The sequence below is a fragment of the Pristiophorus japonicus genome, chromosome 9 (genome assembly GCF_044704955.1).
Source record: "Pristiophorus japonicus isolate sPriJap1 chromosome 9, sPriJap1.hap1, whole genome shotgun sequence".
NCBI classification, from domain to species: domain Eukaryota; kingdom Metazoa; phylum Chordata; class Chondrichthyes; family Pristiophoridae; genus Pristiophorus; species Pristiophorus japonicus.
The window spans coordinates 213,413,584-213,437,144 of record NC_091985.1 but is presented as its reverse complement, the minus strand read 5'-3'; the positions used below and the strand labels follow the sequence as shown (position 1 = coordinate 213,437,144).

General features: G+C 50.9%; 1 protein-coding gene and 1 pseudogene across 10 annotated transcripts in view; one reads left to right on the top strand and one right to left on the bottom strand.

Moving 5' to 3' along the window:
* Window positions 1-23,561, bottom strand: part of LOC139273652 (zinc finger protein 664-like) — a 138,521-nt gene that overhangs the window by 36,201 nt on the left and 78,759 nt on the right. For 2 of the 10 annotated variants that reach the window (XM_070890687.1, XM_070890681.1), the window contains exons 1-3: window positions 8,659-9,465; window positions 7,629-7,762; window positions 5,139-5,174 (exon numbers count right to left, since the gene is read on the bottom strand). The gene's annotated coding sequence lies outside the window, so the exon portion shown is untranslated. Of the gene's footprint in view, window positions 1-5,138; window positions 5,175-7,628; window positions 7,763-8,658; window positions 9,466-9,575; window positions 9,750-9,799; window positions 9,824-20,952; window positions 20,974-23,561 lie in introns of those variants that run through there. The other 8 variants (XM_070890689.1, XM_070890688.1, XM_070890682.1 and 5 more) reach the window with 7 other exon arrangements.
* The window catches only part of LOC139274114 (zinc finger protein 585A-like), a 452,513-nt pseudogene that overhangs the window by 382,355 nt on the left and 46,597 nt on the right, over window positions 1-23,561 (top strand).

Sequence of the window (23,561 nt, the reverse complement as noted above, 5' to 3'; positions counted from 1 at the left end):
TCCGGATGTGGATTGGGTCTGTCATGGAACCGCTGGTAAGGATCACGGCCTGCATGTCGTCGTGGAGCAGGTGAAGGATGTTGACAAACTTTTGGGGGCATCCAAAACAGAGGAGGACACTTCATAAGCCCTCATGGTTGACAGTGTCAAAAGCCTTTGTAAGATTGAAAAATAGAAACATAGAAAATAGGTGGAGGAGTTGGCCATTCGAGCCTGCACTACCATTTAATAAGATCATGGCTGATCATTCACCTCAGTACCCCTTTCCTGCTTTCTCTCCATACCCCTTGATCCCTTGAGCCGTAAGGGCAATATCTGACTCCCCTCTTGAATATAACCAATTAACTGGCATCAACAACTCTGTGGTAGGGAATTCTCTTCATCTTGGTGCAAAATGGCTTACGCCTTATCTTTAGGCTGTGTCCCCAGTTCTGGACTTCACCAACTTCGGGAACATTGTTTCATGCATCTAACCTGTCCAGTTCCGTCAGTATTTTATATGTTTCTATGAGATCCCCTCTCATTCTTCTAAACTCCAGTGAATACAAACCCAGTCGATCCAGTCTCTCCTTATAGGTCAATCCTGCCATCCCAGGAGTCAGTCTGGTGAACCTTCGCTGCACTCCCTCAATAGCAAGAACATCCTTCCTCAGATTAGGAGACTAAAACTGAACACAATGTTCCAGGTGAGGCCTCACTAAGGCCCTGTACAACTGCAGTAAGACCTCCAAGCTCCTATAGTCAAATCTCCTAGCTATGAAGGCCAACATACCATTTGTCTTCTTCACCACCTGCTGGACCTGCATGCCAACTTTCAAATGACTGATGTACCATGACACCCAGGTCTCACTGCACCTTCGCTTTTCCTAATCAGCTGCCATTCAGATAATATTCTGCCTTCGTGTTTTTGCCACCAAAATGGATAACCTCACATTTATCCATATTATACTGCATCTGCCATGCGTTTACCCACTCACCTAATCTGTCCAAGTCACACTGCAGCCTTTTAGCATCTTCCTCACAGCTCACACTGCCACCCAGCTTAGTGTCATCTGCAAACTTGGAGATATTATACTCAATTCCCTCATCAAAATCATTAATGTATATTGTAAATAGCTGGGGTCCCAGCATTGAGCCCTGCAGTACCCCACTAGTCACTGCCTGCCATTCTGAAAAGGACCTGTTTATCCTGACTCTCTGCTTCCTGTCTGCCAACCAGTTCTCTATCCACGTCAGTACATTACCCCCAATACCATGTGCTTTAATTTTGCACAACAATCTCGTGTGTGGGACCTTGTCAAAAGCCTTTTGAAAGTCCAAATACATCACATCCACTGGTTCTCCCATGTCCATTCTACCAGTTACATCCTCAAAAATTCAAGAAGATTTGTCAAGCAGAATTTCCCTTTCATAAATCCATGCTGACTTGGACCGATCCTGTCACCGCTTTCCAATTGTGCTGCTATTTCATCTTTAATAATTGATTCCAACATTTTCCCCACTACTGATGTCAGACTAACCGGTCTATAATTACCTGTTTTCTCTCTCCCTCCTTTCTTAAAATGTGGTGCTACATTAGCTACCCTCCAGTCCATAGAAACCCATCCAGAGTCGATAGACTGTTGGAAAATGATCACCACTGCATCCACTATTTCTAGGGCTACTTCCTTAAGTACTCTGAGATGCAGATTATCAGGCCCCAGGGATTTATCGGCCTTCAATCCCATCAATTTCCTGCCTAATAAGGATTTCCTTCAGTTCCTTCTTCTCACTAGACCCTCGGTCCCCAAGCATTTCTGGAAGGTTATTTGCGTCTTCCTTCATGAAAACAGAACAAAACTATTTGTTTAACTGGTCCGCCATTTCTTTGCTCCCCATTATAATTTCACCTGAATCTGACTGCAAGGGACCTACGTGTTTTCACTAATCTTTTTCTTTTCACATATCTATAGAAGCTTTTGCAGTCAGTTTTTATGTTCCCTGCAAGCTTCTTCTCACACAGATAGATAGATTTTTAACCAATAAGGGAATTAAGGGTTACGGGGAGAGGGCGGGTAAGTGGAGCCGAGTCCATGGCCAGATCAGCCATGATCTTATTGAATGGCGGAGCAGGCTCGAGGGGCTAGATGGCCTACTCCTGTTCCTAATTATTATGATCTTATACTCTATTTCCCCCCTCCTAATTAAACCCTTTGTCCTCCTCTGCTATATTCCAAAATTCTCCCAGTCCTCAGGTTTGCTGCTTTTTCTGGCCAATTTATATGCCTCTTCCTTGGATTTAACACTATCCTTAATTTCCCTTGTTAGCCACAGTTGAGCCACCTTTCCTGTTTTATTTTTACTCCAGACAGGAAGTTCATTCATGTGATCTTTAAATGTTTGCCATTCCCTATCCACCGTCAACCCTTTAAGTATCACTCACCAGTCTATTCTAGCCAATTCGCGTCTCATACCATCGAAGTTACTTTTCCTTAAGTTCAGGATACTAGTCTCTGAATTAACTGCGTCACTCTCCATCTTAAAGAATTCTACCATATTATGGTCACTCTTCCCCAAGGGGCCTCGTACAACAAGATTGCTAATTAGTCCTTTCTCATTACACATCACCCAGTCTAGGATGGCCAGCCCTCTAATTGGTTCCTCGACATATTGGTCTAGAAAACCATCCCTAATACACTCCAGGAAATCCTCCACCACATTGCTACCAGTTTGGTTAGCCCAATCAATATGTAGATTAAAGTCGCCCATGATAACTGCTGTATCTTTATTGCACACATCCATTATTTCTTGTTTAATGCTGTCCCCAACCTCACTACCAATGTTTGGTGGTCTGTACACAACTCCCACTCGTGTTTTCTGCCCTTTGGTATTCCTTAGCTCCACCCAAACTGATTCCACATCATCCAAGCTAATGTCCTTCCTTACTGTTGCATTAATTTTCTCTTTAACCAGCAATGCCACCCCACCTCCTTTTCCTTTCTGTCTATCCTTCCTAAATGTTGAATACCCCTGGATGTTGAGTTCCCAGCCTTGGTCACCCTGGAGCCATGTCTCTGTGATGCCAATTACATCATATCCGTTAACTGCTATCTGCACAGTTAATTCATCCACCTTATTCCAAATACTCCTCACATTGAGGGACAGACCTTCAGGCTTGTCTTTCTAACACACTTTGCCCCTTTAGAATTTTGCTGTAATTTTGCCCTTTTTGCTTTTGGTTTCTCTGCCCTCCACTTTTACTTTTCTTCTTTCCATCTTTTGCTTCTGTCCCCATTCTATTTCCCTCTCTCTCCCTACATAGGTTCCCATATCCCTGCCATATTAGTTTAACCCCTCCCCAACAGCACTAGCAAACACTCCCCCGAGGACATTGGTTCCAGTCCTGCCCAGGTGCAGACCATCCGGTTTGTACTGGTCCCACCTCCCCTAGATCCAGTTCCAATGACACGAATTTGAATCCCTCCCTTTTGCACCACTCCTCAAGCCACATATTCATCTGAGCTATTCTGCGATTCCTACTGTGACTAGCACGTGGCACTGGTAGCAATCCTGATATTACTACTTTTGAGGTCCTACTTTTTAAATTTAGCTCCTAGCTCCCTAAATTCGTCTTGTAGGACCTCATCCTGTTTTTTTAAACCTATATTGTTGGTACCTATATGCACCACGACAAATGGCTGTTCACCCTCCCTCTTCAAAACATCCTGCACCCGCTCAGAGACATCCTTGACCCTTGCACCAGAAAGGCAACGTATCATCCTGGAGTCTCGGTTGTGGCCGCAGAAATGTTTATCTATTCCCCTTACAATAGAATCCCCTATCACTATAGCTCTCCCACTCTTTTTCCTGCCCTCCTGTGCAGCACAGCCACCCACGGTGCCATGAGCTTGGCTGCTGCTGCTCTCCCCTGATGAGTCATCTCCAATGACAGTACCCAAAGCGGTGCATCTGTTTTGCAGGAGTTTCTGCCATCTCCATGTTCCCCATCACTAATTCCCCAGTCTCATCCTCGAAGGGACCAACATTTACTTTAGCCACTCTTTTCCTTTTTATATATCTGTAGAAACTCTTGCTATCTGTTTTTATATTTTGCGCTAGTTTACTTTCATAGTCTATCTCCCCTTTCTTAAATCATTTTTTGAGTTGTTCTTTGCTGGCTTTTAAAAGCTTCCCAATCATCTGTCCTCCCATTATTTTTGGCCACTTTGTATGCCTTTGTTTTTAAAATTGGATACCGTCCTTTATTTCTTTAGTTAGCCATGGTTATCTTTTCTTTTACACCCTTTCCTCCTCACTGGAATATATTTTTCTTCAGAGTTATGAAATATCTCCTTAAATGTACACCACTGTTCATCAACCATCCTACATTTTAATCTATTTTCCCAGCCCACTTTAGCCAACTCTGCTCTCATACCTTTGTAGTCTCCTTTATTTAAGCTTCGTACTCTGGTTAGAGATCCAACTTTCTCGCCCTCCATCTGAATTTGAAATTGAACCATGCTATGATCACTCATTCCAAGGGGATCCTTTACTAGGAGATTGTTTATTAATCCTGTCTCATTACACAGGACCAGATCTAACATGGAACCAACCAGGATGCAGGCTATTACACACTGAGCAAGGAACCCATCCCTTATGCACTTTATGAATTCTTCCTCAAGGCTACCCTGACCGATTTGATTTGTCTAATCAATATGGGGGTTAAAATTACCCATGATTATTGCTGTTCTCTTTTTACAAGCCCCCACTAATTCTTGGTTTATACTCCAACCAACAGAGTTGCTACTGTTAGGGGGCCTGTCGACTACACTCACCAGTGACTTTTCCACCTGGATATTCCTTATCTCCACCCAAACTGTATCAACATCCTGATCTTTTGAGCCAATATAGTTTCTCACTGTTTCAGTGATTCCATCCTTTATCAACAGAGCTACCCCACCTCCTTTTCCTTTCTGTCTATCCTTCTGGATTGTCAAATACTCCTGAATGTTTAATTCCCAGTCCAGGTTACCTTGCAACCACGCCTCTGTTATGGCTACCAGATCACACCCATTTGTAACTATTAATGCTAACAGCTCATCTAATTTGTTATGAATGCTGCGTGCATTCAGATAGAGCTTTTAAATGTGTTTTCTTACCATTTTCTCCTGCTATCGCTCCTCGGGCACACTCTCCTGAAATAAGGCAGAAACACAAATGTTAATGCATAGCAGACTGATGGCAGTGCTCAAACAGACTAAACAAGGCTCAACTTTGCAGCACGACAGAGCCAGAGAGTCAATAGTAAAAAGTGTGGAGTAACTCGCTGATCTGGAAAGCTAATGATCAACAGTGAGTGGATAGTATTGGACTAATTGAGTCAGACTTTAGTGAAGTGGATGGGCTGGTGGTCAATATTGAGGGCAAGTCACTGGGGACCTGTGACAGGGATCCTTGCAATATCCACAGGGGTGGCAAGGAACAGAAATAAGTGCTGGAGGAAACCGAGCACATAAGATAATAGGAGGATGCACTAACAGCAGGAAGACTGCTTGTAAAGACACAACAATGTGCTAATATTAGAACATAGGAACAGGAGGCGGCCATTCAGCCCCTTGAGACTGTCGAACCAATTAGATCAAGGACTAACTCCGAATGCAGAAGACCAAGTCATAGAGGAAGAAGCAATTCAGATGCCAGAGAACATGGTTAGGATAAAGATGCAGTTGGTGAGGTGCAGGGAGATTCTGGCTGTAGGGAGGTGGGTGATGATGAGTGCGGTTATGATGATGAGTTGGTTACCCAGGGATAGGTCTGTGCACATTGAAGATAAATGACAAAAGGTACTGGAAGAACAGGAAGGGCTAAATGACAATGTAAGAAATCCTGTAAGGACTTTGAACCTTCCCATGCAAGGATGGCCGAGAAAATCAAGGCAATTTCCTTTGACACACTTCTGTTTTGGGTGAAAAAAAGAGGTTTGTAAAATAAGTCACAAATATGACTAACTGCCAGTCAACTTGCTGCTAAAATACTGGGTCTTTGAAAAGTAAATGGCATTGTTCTTGTGTCAAAAAATGGGAGAGAGATGACCAAATAAAAACAATGGAACTGGTCAGGAACGTTGAAGTAGCTGCAAGAAGCATTTACATTGGATAGAAGGGAGAAGGCCAGAAGGAAAGGTGATCCCACATGACATTGATTGAAGAGTGGAATCTAGAAAGCAGGTGGGTGACATACAAGAACCAGGTAACATTAACAAGGTTAAACTGGGTGTCAAAAGATGGGAACATCTACAGTAAACTGTATAGATGTGAATGCTGAATGCATTAGAAATAAGCAATTCCAAAACACGAGGCTACTGTAACACTCGGGAATTACAGTGTTGTGGGAATATTATAAACATGGCTGACTGCAGAGGATGGTGCACAGGGACAGGAGGAGCCTGTCCCACCATTCAGTTTGATCATGGATGATCTGTACCTCAACTGCATGTACCCATTTTTACTTCATATCCCTTGATGCCCTTAAAAAAAAAAAGGAACAAAAATCTATCCATCTTAGTTTTGAAAATTGAATTGTTTGATTCTAGCATACAGTCTTTTGAGGGAAAGAGTTCCACATTTCCACAACCCTGTGAATAATTGTTTTTTTTTTAAAGTATTCAGGCACAGCAGAGTAGACAGCAGGGAAGCGATGTGGGCCTGAATGTCAAAGACAGAGGAGATTAAAGCTGTTCATCCTGTGAAAGAGCTGTCCAATGTATTCCCACACCACACCTTTCCCCATAACCCTGCAAATGAGTTCTCCACAACTACATGTCCAATTGCCTTTTGAACATCCCGATGGAATCTGCTTCCACCACCCTCTTAGGTTCCAAATCTAAAAATCTGAAAAAATATCTCCACATTTCCTCTCTAGTTCCCTTGCCATTTATTTTAAATCTGTGACCTCTGGCTACCAGTCCGGTTGCAAGAAACAGTTTCTCCCGGTTTGCTCAATCAAATCTCTCAAAATTTTGATTATCTCGATTAGGTGTCCCTTTGACCTTTGAGAACAATCCCAGCTTCTGCAATCTCTCCACTTTACTGAATTCTCTCATTCCTACTCTCATCCTAATAAACTCCCTTCTTACCCTCTCCAAGACCTTGACATCCTTCCTCAAGTGTGGTTCCCAGAATTCTGCACAATACTTCAGCTGAGGCCTAACCAGTGATTTGTAAAGGTTTAGCATGAATTCCTTGCATTGAATTCAATGACCCCATTTACAAAGCCAAGTATCCCACAAGCAATCTTGACTGTCTGAGCAACTTGCCCTGCCACCTTCACAGATTTGTGAACATTTAACCCAGTTTCTTCTGTTCTTGCACAACCCTCAAAATAGAACCATTTAGATACATTGCCTCTCCATGTTATTCCCCTAAAGTGCATCACTTCACGCTCATCCATATTAAATTGTATCTGCCATGTGACTGCCCATTTCACCAGTCTGTCCATGTCCTCCTGAAGCCTGCTACTATCCTGCTCACTATTCACTACGTTGCCAAGTTTTGTATCATCTGCAAACTTCAGAATGGCACTTTCGATACACAAGTTCAGGTTATTTATATACAAGGAAAGCTTATAGTGAATGGTCTCAGATTTCTCACAGATGTGTCTCCATTCTGAGTAAAATATCATCCTTTTCTTCATTCAGTTCTTAGACCAAGTTCCGCTGCTTTTCATCCAAAACATTGCGCAATGTAGAAAATTCAGAGTTGATGAGGTTCTGTGATTGATTCGACTGTTCCCGTGAAGACAAAAAGAGTTTGTTAAAGAAGGAAGCAAAACTATCGCAGGTCACGAAAACATTGATGACAATGCTTAATAACACCAACCACACTGCTGAAAATGCACAGGGATAGAGTTCTGTTAGCCCAGCATGGGATGCATAACATGCTACCCATACAGGCACAGCCCACATCAACCCACTGAGAATTCACCGTCATTTCAGAGATGCTTTCTTGCTGTTTAAACACAAAATCTTGAAAATAGGTTTTCTTCTGCCTCAGAGAATGCAGGAGTGTGTTCATTTTCTCCTGGAATTGAAACTCAATGAAGTCTGAAAATAATTGGCAAAAAAATCCAGGGGGGAAATGAGGGGAAACATTTTTCCACAGTGAGTTATGGTGATCTGGAACACACTGCCTGAAAGGGCAGTGGAAGCAGATTCAACAGTAACTTTCAAAAGGGAATTGGATAAATAGTTGACTAGGAGACATTCACAGGGCTCTGGGGAAAGAGCAGGGGAGTGAGACTAATGGGACAGCTCTTTGAAAGAGCCAACACAAGCATGATGGGCCGAATGGCCTCCTGTGCTGTGTTTCTATGATTCTAGGCCCTGACAAGAGTCAGCATTTTACTAAAATTAGAAAGATAAAAAGTGATTTTTTTTTAAATTCTTAGCTTGACCAACTGCGTTAACTTCACTTCATAATGGTTGCAGCTGGTGCAAAGCTGAAGTGGAGTCAAACTCTCTCCTGCCCCATGGTCAATGGAAACAATTGATCTTCAGAGTTACTCTGCACATCTCCCCTGACCATCAATCTCAAACTGCTTTGCATCAACACAAAGTGGCATGACTGTCCCACTCACACTGAGTCACGACATACTGAGTTAAAACATGCACAATCAGCTGACCTGTAAACAGAAGTACTGAGCTTTCTATACTTCAACAGCATTACAGAGTCACAGTAAAATTCCTGCCCTCCTCCAGCTCACAATATATCCTGAAATTTAAATAAGATACAAAGTCAGGCAACACCAAGTTTCCTATTGGGAAGGAGAGCAGGAGAGTTCTCCCCAGTATCCCTGGGTCAATATTTATCACTCAATCAACATCACTAAAACAGATGAGCTGGTCACTGTCACACTGCTGTTTGCAGGAGCTTGCTGTGCGCAAATTGGCTGCTGCATTTCCTACTTTACAACACCGACTACACTTCAAAAGTACTTCATTAACTGTAAAGCACTTTGGGATGTCCCGAGCTTGTGAAAGGCACTATATAAATGCAAGTCTTTCTTTCTACAGGATTAACACACCATTATGGCAGCATGACATGCCCTCTGCTAGAAACTGTCAGACGCAAGTCAGCGACAGTGAGTGACTGAGATCGTCCTGATACAGCATCATTTCCTGCCCTTGCTGATTCAATCATTTCTTAACCATACTCCAGCTATCAGCAGATTCTTTACACTACAAGACTAATCAATGACAATAGACCACATCCACCTCACAAAAACCGGAAGATCCCATGCACAGATTGTCTTTAACCCGTGACTTAGATTGCCCACCATTATATTGTGGGGATAATTTGCAGCCCACCCTCCTCCAGGACTGTGGCTCACTCACTGGGCAGCACACCGTATCATTGCAAACACTATTTAAATGAGTTTCCTGCTTTGTAACAATCCAATACAAAGTTCAACACATTATATATAGTACAGACTGGAGCAAACACCTCACCCACCACCCCAGCCCCCTCCTCACCACCTCCCTTACCCCACCCAGCGCTCAGCAGGTTCCCGGGGAAAAAGCGACTGTCCCGCTCACTCACCAAACCCGTTGCCATGACGCCCTCGCTCCCCCCGAGTGAATAATAACAAAAAGAATCCAAAGTGTGAAATCCCCCCCAGGCCCGAGTAGAGCCGCGAGCCGCGAGCCGCTCCCACCGGCTCCAAATCACCGATACAAATTCCCAGCGCGGCGTCACTGGCGCTTGGCCTAAAAATACTCTGCGCGAGCTCCGAGTCGCGCTCCCAATCAAGCCCGGGCCAGCACCTGAAACCCGCCTCGCTCATTGAGTGACAGGCGGTCCGACCAATCCGCTTCCCCCGGGAGAGCTGCGCCCCAGAAACCCGCCTCCCTCACTCTGGGTGACAGGGGCTCCGGCGAACCCGCTCACCTCCGGAGCTCCACACCCTGTCCGCTACTGGCCAATCAACGCGGCCGGGGGGCGGGGTTTGCGGTCATGATTTCGGTTGAAAGAGGTTCGCGCTAAGAACTTGGCGGTTGGGTTTAAATATTGAATATTTAACGGGCCCCTGTGAGAGGGCGCGCGAGGTGTGCTGTGATTGGCGGGCGCGCGAGGTGTGCTGTGATTGGCGGGCGCGGGGGTTGTGCTGTGATTGGCGGGCGCGGGGGTTGTGCTGTGATTGGCGGGCACGGGGGGGGGGGGTGTGCTGTGATTGGCGGGGAGGGACAAGAACAACAACAACTTGTGTTTATAGAGCGCCTGTAACCTAGTAAAAGGTCCTAAAATGCGTTATAGAAGTGTTACAAGATAAAACAGATACATTTAACACGAGGTCGCGAGGCGGAGCGGCAGCATCCCAGGCCTACAAAAGGCCAGCGGGAGCTCGAGGTGCGTGGTGAGGCCTACAAAAGGCCCAACTAGAGCAGCTCCAGCTGGGAGAAAAAGCAAAAAAGTAGAAAGAAATCAACAGGTGATGTCACAGCCAAAGGGGTAAGTGATTGGCTGGTGATTGGTGAGTAGCTTTTCTTTTTCTTTTTTATATCAGTAAGTAACCTGTTAACAATGTTGTCGCCAAATTAAGCGTATCTAAAGGTTAAGTCATAGCAGCAGAGCTCGGTCACGTGATATGCTCCTCCTGTACCATGTGGGAACTCAGGGACACTTCCGGTGTCCCTGATGACTATGTGTGCGGGAAGTATATCAGCCTCCAGCTCCTGACGGACCGCGTTGCGGAATTGGAGCTGCGGGTGGATTCACTCTCCACGATGCTGAGAATGACGTGAGTAGCACGTGTAGCGAGTTGGTCTTACTGCAGGTAAAGGGTCCACAGCCAGATAGGGAATGGAAGACCAGCAGGAAGAGCAGTGCAAGGAAGGTAGTGCAGGGGTCCCCTGCGGTCATCCCCCTGCAAAACAGATACACCGCTTTGAGTACTGTTGAGGGAGATGACTCATCAGTGGAGGGCAGCACCAGCCAAGTTCATGGCGCCGTGGCTGGCTCTGCTGCACAGGAGGGCAGGAACAAGAGTGGAAGAGCGATAGTGATAGGGGATTCAATTGTAAGGGAAATAGATAGGCGTTTCTGCAGCCGCAACCGAGACTCCAGGATGGTATGTTGCCTCTCTGATGCAAGGGTCAAGGATGTCTCGGAGCGGGTGCAGGACATTCTGAAAAGGGAGGGTGAACAGCCAGTTGTTGTGGTGCACATTGGTACCAACGATATAGGTAAAAAAAAGGGATGAGGTCCTACGAGACGAATTTAAGGAGCTAGGAGCTAACTTAAAAAGTAGGACCTCAAAAGTAATAATCTCGGTATTGCTACCAGTGCCACGTGCTAGTCAGAGTAGGAATCGCAGGATAGCTCAGATGAATACGTGGCTTGAGCAGTGGTGCAGGAGGGAGGGATTCAAATTCCTGGGGCATTGGAACCGGTTCTGGGGGAGGTGGGACCAGTACAAACCGGACGGTCTGCCCCTGGGCAGGACCGGAACCAATGTCCTAGGGGGAGTGTTTGCTAGTGCTGTTGGGGAGGAGTTAAACTAATATGGCAGCGGGATGGGAACCAATGCAGGGAGACAGAGTGAAACAAAATGGAGACAGAAGCAAAAGACAGAAAGGAGATGAGTAAAAGTGGAGGTCAGAGAAACCCAAGGCAAAAAACAAAACGGGACACTGTACAGAAAAATTCTAAAGGGTCAAAGTGCAATAAAAAGGCAAGCCTGAAAGCTCTGTGCCTCAATGAGAGGAGTATTCGGAACCCAGGAGAGGGCTCTGAGCTAGTTAGAGTGGGTGAGAGCTCAGATGAACAGGACCCCAAGAAAGCATGCAAAAGGCAGGAGGCAACAGAGCAGAGTAGCACTGGGGTAAGTGTAAACCATAAGGTGATAGGAAGGGACAATATGTATGAATATAAAGGGGCTGCAGGAGGGGTCAAAACTAAAAATCATGGTTTAAAAGCTAGTATTAAAACACTCTACCTAAACACAGCATTCGAAATAAAGTAAATGAGTTGACGGCACAAATCATTACAAATGGGTATGATTTGGTGGCCATTCCAGAAACGTAGTTGCAGGGTGCCCAAGACTGGGAATTAAACATACAGGGGTATCTGATAATTTGGAAAGATAGACAAGAAGGGAAAGGAGGTGGGGTAGCTCTGTTAATAAAGGATGATATCAGGGCAGTTGTGAGAGACGATATTGGCTCTAATGAACAAAATATTGAATCATTGCAGGTGGAGATTAGAGATAGTAAGGGGAAAAAAATCACTGGTGGGCGTAGTTTATAGGCCCCCAAATAATAACTTCACGGTGGGGCGGACAATAATCAAGGGAATAATGGAGGCATGTGAAAAAGGAACGGCAGTAATCATGGGGGATTTTAACCTACATATCGATTGGTCAAATCAAATCGCACGGGGTAGCCTTGAGGAGGAATCCATAGAATGCATACGGGATTGTTTCTCAGAACAGTATGTTACAGAACCTACAAGGGAGCAAGCTATCTTAGATCTGGTCCTGTGTAATGAGACAAGAATAATAAACGATCTCCTAGTAAAAGATCCTCTCGGAATGAGTGATCACAGTATGGTTGAATTTGTAATACAAATTGAGGGTGAGGAAGTAGTGTCTCAAATGAGCGTACTATGCTTAAACAAAGGGGACTACAGTGGGATGAGGGCAGAGTTGGCTAAAGTAGACTGGGAACACAGACTAAACGGTGGCACAATTGAGGAACAGTGGAGGACTTTTAAGGAGCTCTTTCATAGTGCTCAACAAAAATATATTCCAGTGAAAAAGAAGGGCGGTAAGAGAAGGGATAACCAGCTGTGGTTAACCAAGGAAATAAAGGAGAGTATCAAATTAAAAACCAATGCGTATAAGGTGGCTAAGGTTAGTGGGAAACTAGAAGATTGGGAAAATTTTAAACGACAGCAAAGAATGACTAAGAAAGCAATAAAGAAAGGAAAGATAGATTACGAAAGTAAACTTGCGCAAAACATAAAAACAGATAGTAAAAGCTTTTACCAATATATAAAACGGAAAAGAGTGACTAAAGTAAATGTTGGTCCCTTCGAAGATGAAAAGGGGGATTTAATAATGGGAAATGTGGAAATGGCTGAGACCTTAAACAATTATTTTGCTTCGGTCTTCACAGTGGAAGACACAAAAGCCATGCCAAAAACTGCTGGTCACGGGAATGTGGGAAGGGAGGACCTTGCGATAATCACTATCACTAGGGGGGTAATGCTGGACAGGCTAATGAGACTCAAGGTAGACAAGTCCCCTGGTCCTGATGAAATGCATCCCAGGGTATTAAAAGAGATGGCGGAAGTTATAGCAGATGCATTCGTTATAATCTACCAAAATTCTCTGGACTCTGGGGAGGTACCAGCGGATTGGAAAGCAGTTAATGTAACACCTCTGTTTAAAAAAGGGGGCAGACAAAAGACAGGTAACTATAGGCCGGTTAGTTTAACATCTGTAGTGGGGAAAATGCTTGAAGCTATCATTAAGGAAGAAATAGCGGGACATCGAGATAGGAATAGTGCAATCAAGCAGACGCAACATGGATTCATGAAGGGAAATCATGTTTAACTAATTTACTGGAATTCTTTGAGGATATAACGAGCATGGTGGATAGAGGTATACCGATGGATGTGGTGTATTTAGATTTCCAAAAGGCATTCGATAAGGTGCCACACAAAAGGTTACTGCAGAAGATAAAGGTACGCGGAATCAGAGGAAATGTATTAGCATGGATCGAGAATTGGCTGGCGAACAGAAAGCAGAGAGTCGGGATAAATGGGTCCTTTTCGGGTTGGAAATCAGTGGTTAGTGGTGTGCCACAAGGATCGGTGCTGGAACCACAACTGTTTAAATATACATAGATGACCTGGAAGAGGGAACAGAGTGCAGTGTAACAAAATTTGCAGATGACACAAAGATGAGTGGGAAAGCGGATTGTGTAGAGGACACAGTGAGGCTGCAAAGAGATTTAGGTAGGTTAAGTGAATGGGCTAAGATTTGGCAGGTGGAATACAATGTCGGAAAATGTGAGGTCATCCACCTTGGGGGAAAAAAAATCAGTAAAAGGAATATTATATGAATGGGGAGAAATTACAACATGCTGCGCTACAGAGGGACCTGGGGGTCCTTGTGCATGAAACTCTTTTAGGAGTAAACAAAAAACATTAAACCGTGCACCCCGATCTGGGGGAAACACCAACATTTACAAGGCTTTTTTTGGGCACAGAATCAAAAATTTTTTCCAAGTGCCCCCTATAAAAGGGGAGGGGAACACTAAAAGCATCGGCAATTAAAACAAATTAACTTAAAAACATAAAATCAAATTAAAATTTGGTTGCCGGGCGTGATGATGCACTCTAGTTCCTCCAGTGCCCACCTCTCGTGGAAGGCCGCGAGCGTACCGTTGGACACCGCGTGCTCCATCTCCAAGGACACCCTGGACCGGATGTATGCGCGGAAGAGAGGCAGGCAGTCTGGCTGAACGACCCCCTCGACCGCCCGCTGCCTGGACCGGCTGATGGCACCGTTGGCCGTGCCCAGGAGCAGTCCTACGAGGAGGCCCTCCGCACAAGGTGCCCGAAGATCAGGAGTGTGGGACTGAAGTGCAGCCAGAATTTCAGGAGCAGCCCCTTTAAATAACAGAACAGGGGCTGCAACCTCGTGCACTCAATAAAAACATGGAACACGGACTCTTCCAGACCGCAGAAATTGCAGGCGGCCTGGGAGCCCGTGAACCGGCTTAAAAATTTATTGCACGGCACTGCTTGGTGCACCACCCTCCAGGCCAAGTCCCCGACAAATAGTGGGAGGACCCCCGCATAGAGTGCCCTCCATCGGGGACCCCCGCCTCCTCCGGACGGCAAGATGGTACGCCATGGCGTGTCCGGACGGCAGGCGAGGATGGCAAAGTTGAGAGTGTGCAGGAGCAGCCCGTACAGGAAACCCCTCCGCGCGGAACTGAAAGGCACGGAGGGGATTACCCCGAGGCGGCTCACGTTGTGAGGCGCCGGCCCCCGAGGGAGGTTCCGGGGTTTGGCGCCGATGAGGAATTCCGTCCGGACGGGGGTCAGTTCGGACGGGATCTCCCCACGTGCTTGAGCCTCCTCGATGCACCTAACGGAGTCGGGGCCCAGAGCTCTTTTTAGCGACTCATGGCATCGGCCGCGTGACGGACGTTGGCAGATTTTAGGCGCCGCGCCAGCGTGTCTGGCGCCATCCAGCCCGCTCCTCCGCCATCGAGCAGGTCCCTGACCCTGGTCACCTCACCAGCCACAGCCCTCTCGTCCGACCGCCACAAAAAACCTCGGTCGTGGAGGTACGGATTCCCGAGCAGCGGCTCCTGCAGGACGGCCGCCACTCCAGCCGGCGGAGAGCTGTACTTAGTGGAGACTTTGTTCCAGACCCTGATGAGTTCCTTGTAAAAGACAGGCAGCTCCCGGAGGGCGGTCCTGACGCCCCCCACACTTACAAACAGGAGCTGCGTGTCGTAGTTGAGGCCGTGCTGCTGAAATACATCGCCAGAGCATGCCACCTAGGAGAGGGCTCAACGTAAAGGTATCTCTGCAGGGTCTGAAGACGGAAAATCGCGAGCTGGGCGCTGACGCACACCAACGACTGACCGCCCTCCCCAAGCTGGAGACTCAAGACTGCGGCAGAGACCCAGTGCTTCCTGTTGTTCCAGAAGAAGTCCACCGGATTCTTCTGTATCTCGCAGGGGGAGGGGTCAAAGTGACCATCCGGTACCACAACATGGCGGCCACCAGCTGGTTTATGACTAGCGCTCGACCCCTGTAGGACAGCACTCGGAGCAGTCCTGTCCAGCGCCCTAGGCGAGCGGCGACCTTGGCCTCCAGCTCCTGCCAGTTCGCCGGACAGGCTTCCTCGTCGGGGCTAAGGTAGACTCCCAGATAGAGGAGATGGGTCGTGCTCCAGGCAAAAGGCCTGAGCTCCTCCGGCAGGGAGTCCACCCGCCACTGACCCACCAGGAGTCCGGAACATTTCTCCCAGTTGATTCTGGCGGAGGATGCGGCCGAGTAAATCTGGCACTCACGCATCCTCCGCAAGTCAGTGCGATCCTCTACCACGAGGAGCACGTCATCGGCGTAAGCCGAGAGGACGACCTCCACGCCCGGCCCTTGCAGAGCCAGTCCCGTCAACCTCGTCGGCAGGAGGCGCAGGAAAGGCTCCACGCAGACATCATATAACTGGCCGGACATGGGGCATCCCTGGCGCACCCCTCTCCCAAAGCGAAGGGGCGCCGTCAAGGACCCGTTAACTGTAATCAGACACTCCGCGGCGGCATACAAAAATCGGATCCGGGTGACGAAATGTGTCCCGAACCCGAAAGCGCGCAGAGTTCCGAGCAGATAGTCGTGATCCACCCTGTCGAACGCCTTCTCTTGGTCGAGGGATAGGAAGGCGACCGACAGACCAGCCTCCTGGGAATAATGGATGAGGTCCCGGACCAGATGGATGTTATCGTGGATTGTCCGGCCCGGGACCGTGTAGGACTGGTCGGGGTGGATCATGTGATCCAGCACGGCACCAAGGCGAGCAGACATCGCCTGGCGAAGATTTTGTACTCCGTGCTAAGGAGGGAGACCGGGTGCCAGTTCTTAAGGAGGCGGAGATCGCCCTTCTTAGGCAGCAGGACGATGACTGCCCTGCGCCAAGAGAGGGGCATCTCCCCGGTCGCCAGACTTTCCCCCAGGACCCGCGCGTAGTCGCCCCCCAGGACGTCCAAGAACGCCCTGTGGAACTCCACGGTCGGCCCGTCCAGCCCCGGGGCTTTTCCCCTCGAGAGCCGGTCGAGGGCGCCGGTCAGCTCCACCAGGCTTAGCGGAGCTTCCAGATTTTCGGCGCCCTCCGGGCTGACCTTCAGCAGGTCCTCCCACAAAACTCTACGCTCTTCCTCGCTGGATGGCTCCGGAGAGAACAGAGCCCCGTAATATTCACGGGCGCTGTTGTTGACGCCCTCCGGATCCGAGACGAGAGAGCCGTCGTCGGCCAGCAGCGTCAAGAGCTGCTTACGGACACCCTGTCTTTTTTCCAGCGAGTAGAAGAAGGGGGAGCCGCGGTCCAGATCCCGCAGGAACTGGATCCGCGACCTCACGAACGCGCCTCGGGACCTGACGAGCTGCAGGTCCTTCAGCGCGGCCTTCACTTCGTACACCGTCCGCAGGGCCGGGTCCCCGACGACTTGACTGAGACGGGACTCCAGGTCGAGCACCTCTTTTTCTAGGCACCCGACCCTGGCCGCCCGCCTCTTGGTCGACCCCCTCGCGTACTCTTGACAGAAGACGCGGACGTGAGCCTTGCCCACGTCCCACCAGAGCCTCAAGGAGGGGAAGCCCCCCTGCTTCCTTCTCCAGTCGGCCCAGAAACGACGGAACGAGTCCTGGAACCGCACGTCCTCCAGCAGCTGGTTGTTAAAATGCCAGTACCGGACCCCGTCCTCGCGCGGAGCGAAGCGAGCTCCGCCCACACCAGGTGGTGGTCCAAACACGGCACCGGCCACACGGAGGCCGCCGCGACGCAGGAAACGTACGCCCGAGACACGTAAAGGCGGTCGACTCTGGACCATCCTAATCCAGGCCTCACCCAAGTAAAGGCTCTGGAGTCGGGATGGAGATTTCGCCAGACGTCCACCAAGTCAAAGGACCCGACCAGGTCCCTCAACTTCTCCATCGCCGTCATGCTCTGCGGGGCACCAGAGCGGTCCCTCGCCTCGAGGGTGCAGTTAAAATCCCCCCCGAGGACAATGCAGTCGCCGACGTCGACGGAGCCAAGAAGAGCGGACACCTCTTACAAGAAGCGCGTTTGCTGCGGGCCGGGCTGAGGGGCGTGCATGTTCACGAGATGGAGCGGCACGTCCCCCAGGCGAACCGTTACGTGCAGCATGCGGCCTGGCACGGGCTCCTCGACCCCCAAGATCTCCGGCTGAAAATGAGGGGCCAGCAAGATGGCCACCCCACTAGAAGTGGCGGTGAGGTGGCTCATGCGGACCTCTCCTTGCCATTCCAGGAGCCACGTGGCTTCGTCTCCCGGAACGGTGTGGGTTTCTTGCAGGAAGCACGCCGCATATTTCCCCTCCCGCAGGAGCGAAAAATTGTTAAATCTACGGCGTGCCTCTCTGCCGCCGTTGATGTTGAGGCTGGCTATGGTTATCTTCATGACAAGAGCATAGTGCAACCTCTACCTAACCTATTGTGGGGGGGGGAGTGGAGTCGTTTGTTGACCTCCACTCCTTCAGCAGACCAGCGAGGAACTTTTTGAGCCGACGCAGCTCAAGGCCTTGCGTCTTTGATAAGGGCCCGCCCGCGGCCATGGTTTTAGCGGCAGCACGGGCGGAAGCGATGAGCAGCCCAAGCTCGGACCATCTTTGCCGGGCCAGATGGGTTCGGTTGCGGCGACCCTAGCTCTGGACCAAAAAGTCCCGGAGTTCCTCTACGGGAATGAGGGGGGACTCAGCGGCGGGCACGAGGAGATCCACCGCCTCAGTGGCGATGGTCTCGAGATCTTCACCCGCGTCCTCCACCGAGTCCCCGTCCTCCTCCGGGAGGTCGCCGCTAGCAGCCAGGCCGTCGACCGCACGAGGTACGGCAAACGGCCCGGCCGCTCCATCCGGCCCTGGCTCTGCCCCGACCCCACCCCCAGGATCGTTGGCAGAGGACTCCCCACTAGGCTCTTTTAAAAGCGGTGCTGGGTCAGGAAGCGACAGCGGAAGGGGTTCCTCCTCCGCCCCAGGAGCCGGGGAAGGCGGAGAGACCTGGTCAAAGAAATGTACCAGGTCCTCCAAGTACCCCAGCTCCAAAGTAGGGGGCGAGGGTTGTTGTTCTTCCCCCTCCCCGCCGCCACCCCCCGACCCAGCGTGTACAGATTCATTAAAATTGTTAGTACTGTGTATTTCCGCCGAGTCGAGCAAGTCCCGGGGGAAGTTGGATATTGGCTGGGCGGGCTCAGGTTCGGCCTTTTCGGCCCCGCCCGCCTCAGTCCCCGGGACGCCCGACCCGGCGGCATCGTATTCCTCCGCTGGCCCCACTACCGCCCATGACAGGCAGATCCCCCACGCCATCCCCGGGAGGCAGAGGCTGGGCAGCCTTGACTGCCCCTCCCTCCCCGGAGACAGATTCCTCCCGTCTACGGCGCAGTTTGGGGGCGCCGGTGGGGGACGCGGGACACGCGGCGGGCACCGACTCCTCCACGGAGGGATGTTGTTCCCCCTCCGCCTCATTGGAGCGGCGCCTCCTTTTGTTCCTGGGGGTGCGCGGAGGCAGGGAGACCTCCATGTCTGCTGAGGCCTCCCGCTCCGCCCCCCACTTTTTTCTTATCTTGCCCGCGCCCGAGCCCCTCTCCGGTATTGGTCAAGGGCTCGGGCACGGGCTCAGGGCACCCCACGCTCGCCGATGACTGGGTTGGGCTGAGCGCGGCGGTCAAACTTTCTGGCGCACCGAGGGAACCCGCCTCGAGATGTTTCGCCTTCCTCCGCGCCCTCTTTCCGGTCGGACGCTCTCCCTCCCCCCCCGCCAGAGGCCGTGAAAACAAAGGCCCCCGACGATGCCCGCGCACCTACGGCTCCCGGCACGCGGACGCTACTAGGGGGAGGGGTGGCGGCGGCGCCAGCCTTGGCCGCCCTCGGTGGTTTGGCGGCCTTGGAGGCGTAGCAGTTCTTGCGAACGTGCCCCACCTCCCTACAGGCATGGCACCGCACGCCGTCCGATGTCCAGAGACGCGGTCGGCAGTCCCCTCGTGCACCACATTAAAATTGCCATCCGTCGTCTCCTCCCGCGCCAGCCGGACAAAGAGCTGGCGGCGGAAGGAGAACACATGGCGCAGGCTGTTCTCTCTGAGGCCGAGCGGTATGGGGTTGATCCCCGACCTTACCTCCCCCAGTTGGTGTAGGTGAGGGAGGAGGAGCTCAGCGGGAACAAAGGGCGGGACGTTCGATAGAATGACCCTCTGCGCGGTGGCCTCGAGAGGGTCCACCGGCAGGAACGCCCCGCCAACCGTGAGCCCCTTTTCAATGGCCAGGGACACCGCCCGCTCCGACCCCAGGAAGAACACGGCCTTCCCAGACATCTTGGAGGCTGCGACAGTGGCCGAGGGGCCGACTACCCCAGCCATCGCCCGCACGCACTCCTCGATGCTCATTGTGGGGTGAGTGTATCTCTTGACCCCGTTTTTCTTAGTAATTAATCTGAATGGTGGCAGGGCAGCAGGAGGCGCCGTGGATGTGGACGCCACCTGCGCATAAGTCTTTGCTGGCCCTGCCACCGGCGTGGATGGGGTCGCCATCACGGGGTCCCTTTAAGGGCTACACCCACCCCAAAGTCACAGGCCTTAATGATCTTAAATTGGCCTCGTTTGAATGTATGAGCAGAGGAGCTTTGAAAGAGGCACATCTCTCCCCTAGTTGGCAATTGGGGAGAGGCCTTGCTCCCTCTGCTCAGTTGTCTTAATTGTTTATTAAAAAATTAGGAGAAAAGGGCTCTCAGAGAGAGAGGGGAGAGACAGAGATAGAGAGAGGGGTTGGGAAGGAGGGAAGCTGCGAGGGCAGGTCTCCCCTCACAGCGGTGGGTGGGTGTTTCTTGGGGTGCACTCCCCAGATGGCAAAAAACACAGTCTTTGTAGAGTGGTCTTCGGGTGGGGGGAGAAGATGTCTTCACCTGGGGTAGCTGGAGCCACCCAAGCACACACTCCCAACGATATTTAATGAGGTAATTAGTACTTCTTCAGCCAGGTAGCTCCAGCTATCCCAGGCTAGGCAGTGGGGGAGGGGTGCTTCAGTGGTGTGTGGGCCTAGCTGTAGGCAAGACCCCCACACACACTTCCACACACACCTCCCGCGATGTTCCAGCCCTCGAATGGTCTTCTTTCCTCCCCCCACCGATACAACAAAGTCTTTCGGGGAATGCACCAAAACACACCCACCTGTCAAAGATTGTAGAAACGACTCTCCCTCCTTCCACACTGGATGGTGTTTCCTCAGGTTGTTTTTTTTTCCCACTCTCTCCAACTCTCTGTAGTTGTATTAAATAATAAATATTCAGCTCTCCACCTCTCCCTCCGGATGTTGTATTGTAGCAAGCCAGCCCTTCCCTCCTATTCCTGGGCTGGTCTCAGGGCTCACTCCAGGCCTCCCAGACAGGAGCTAAAGCAGGTAGCTCCTTCTCTCTCAACAGCAGTGCTCCAACTGATTAGGCCACGCCTCCAAAGCTCTACCATTGGTCCTTGTGCATGAAACTCTTTTAGGAGTAAACAGAAAAACATTAAACCGTGCCCCCGATCTGGGGGAAACACCAACATTTACAATGCCTTTTTTTTTGGGCACAGAATCGAATTTTTATTTTCCAAGTGCCCCCTATAAAAGGGGAGGGGGACACTAAAAGCACTGGCAATTAAAACAAATTAACTTAAAAACCATAAAATCAAATTAAAATTTGGTTGCCGGGCGTGATGATGCACTCCAGTCCCTCCGGTGTCCACCTCTCGCGGAAGGCTGCGATGGACACCGCGTGCTCCATCTCCAAGGACACCCTGGCACGGATGTACGCGCGGAAGAGAGGCAGGCAGTCTGGCTGAACGACCCCCTCGACCGCCCGCTGCCTGGACCGGCTGATAGCACCCTTGGCCGTGCCCAGGAGCAGTCCTACGAGGAGGCCCTCGGACCTACCCGCTTCCCTCCGCACAGGGTGTCCAAAGATCAGGAGTGTGGGACTGAAGTGCAGCCAGAATTTCAGGAGCAGCCCCTTTAAATAATAAAACAGGGGCTGCAACCTCGTGCATTCCATAAAAACATGGAACACGGACTCTTCCAGACCGCAGAAATTGCAGGCGGCCTGGGAGCCTGTGAACCGGCTTAAAAATTTATTGCACGGGACTGCTCCGTGCACCACTCTCCAGGCCAAGTCCCCGACAAATACTGGGAGGACCCCTGCGTAGAGTGCCCTCCATCGGGGACCCTCGCCTCCTCCGGACGGCAAGATGGTACGCCATGGCGTGTCCGGACGGTAGGCGAGGATGGCAAAGTTGAGAGTGTGCAGGAGCAGCCCGTACAGGAAACCCCTCCGCGCGGAACTGAAAGGCACGGAGGGGATTTCCTCGAGGCGGCTCAAGTTGTGAGGCGCCGGTTCCCGAGGGAGGTTCCGGGGTTTGGCGCCGATGAGGAATTCCGTCCGGATGGGGGTCAGTTCGGACGGGATCTCCCCACATGCTTGAGCCTCCTCGATGCACCTAACAGAGTCGGGGCCCAGAGCTGTGTTTAGCAACTCGATGGCATCGGCCGCGCGGCGGACGTTGGCAGAATTTAGGCGCCGCGCCAGCGTGTCTGGCACCATCCAGCCCGCTCCTCCACCACCGAGCAGGTCCCTGACCCTGGTCACCTGACCAGCCACAGCCCTCTCGTCCGACCGCCACCTGAAACATCGGTCGTGGAGGTACGGATTCCCGAGCAGCGGCTCCTGCAGGACGGCCGCCACTCCAGCCGGTGGAGAGCTGCGCTTGGTGGAGACTTTGTTCCAGACCCTGATGAGTTCCTTGTAAAAGACAGGCAGCTCCCGGAGGGCGGTCCTGACGCCCCCCACACTCACAAACAGTAGCTGCGTGTCGTAGTTGAGGCCGTGCTGTTGGCGGAAGAAATACATCGCCAGAGCACGCCACCTAGAAGGGGGCTCAACGTAAAGGTATCTCTGCAGGGTCTGAAGACGGAAAGTCGCGAGCTGGGCGCTGACGCACACCAACGACTGACCGCCCTCCCCAAGCGGGAGATTCAAGACTGCGGCAGAGACCCAGTGCTTCCTGTTGTTCCAGAAGAAGTCCACCAGCTTCTTCTGTATCTTGGCGATAAACGTAGGGGGAGGGGTCAAAGTGACCAGCCGGTACCACAACATGGCGGCCACCAGCTGGTTTATGACTAGTGCTCGACCCCTGTAGGACAGCACTCGGAGCAGTCCTGTCCAGTGCCCTAGGCGAGCGGTGACCTTGGCCTCCAGCTCCTGCCAGTTCGCCGGCCAGGCTTCCTCGTCGGGGCTAAGGTAGACTCCCAGATAGAGGAGATGGGTCGTGCTCCAGGCAAAAGGCCTGAGCAACTCCGGCAGGGAGCCCACCCGCCACTGACCCACCAGGAGTCCGGAACATTTTTCCCAGTTGATTCTGGCGGAGGATGCGGCCGAGTAAATCTCCTGGCACTCACGCATCCTCCGCAGGTCAGCGGGATCCTCTACTGTGAGGAGCACGTCATCGGCGTAAGCCAAGAGGACGACCTCCACGCCCGGCCCTTGCAGAGCCAGTCCCGTCAACCTCGTCCGCAGGAGGCGCAGTAAAGGCTCCACGCAGACGGCATATAACTGGCCGGACATGGGGAATCCCTGACGCACCCCTCTCCCAAAGCGAAGGGGCGCTGTCAAGGACCCGTTAACCTTAATCAGACACTCCGCGGCGGCGTACAATAGTCGGATCCGGGCGACGAAATGCGTCCCGAACCCGAAAGCGCGCAGAGTTCCGAGCAGATAGTCGTGATCCACCCTGTCGAACGCCTTCTC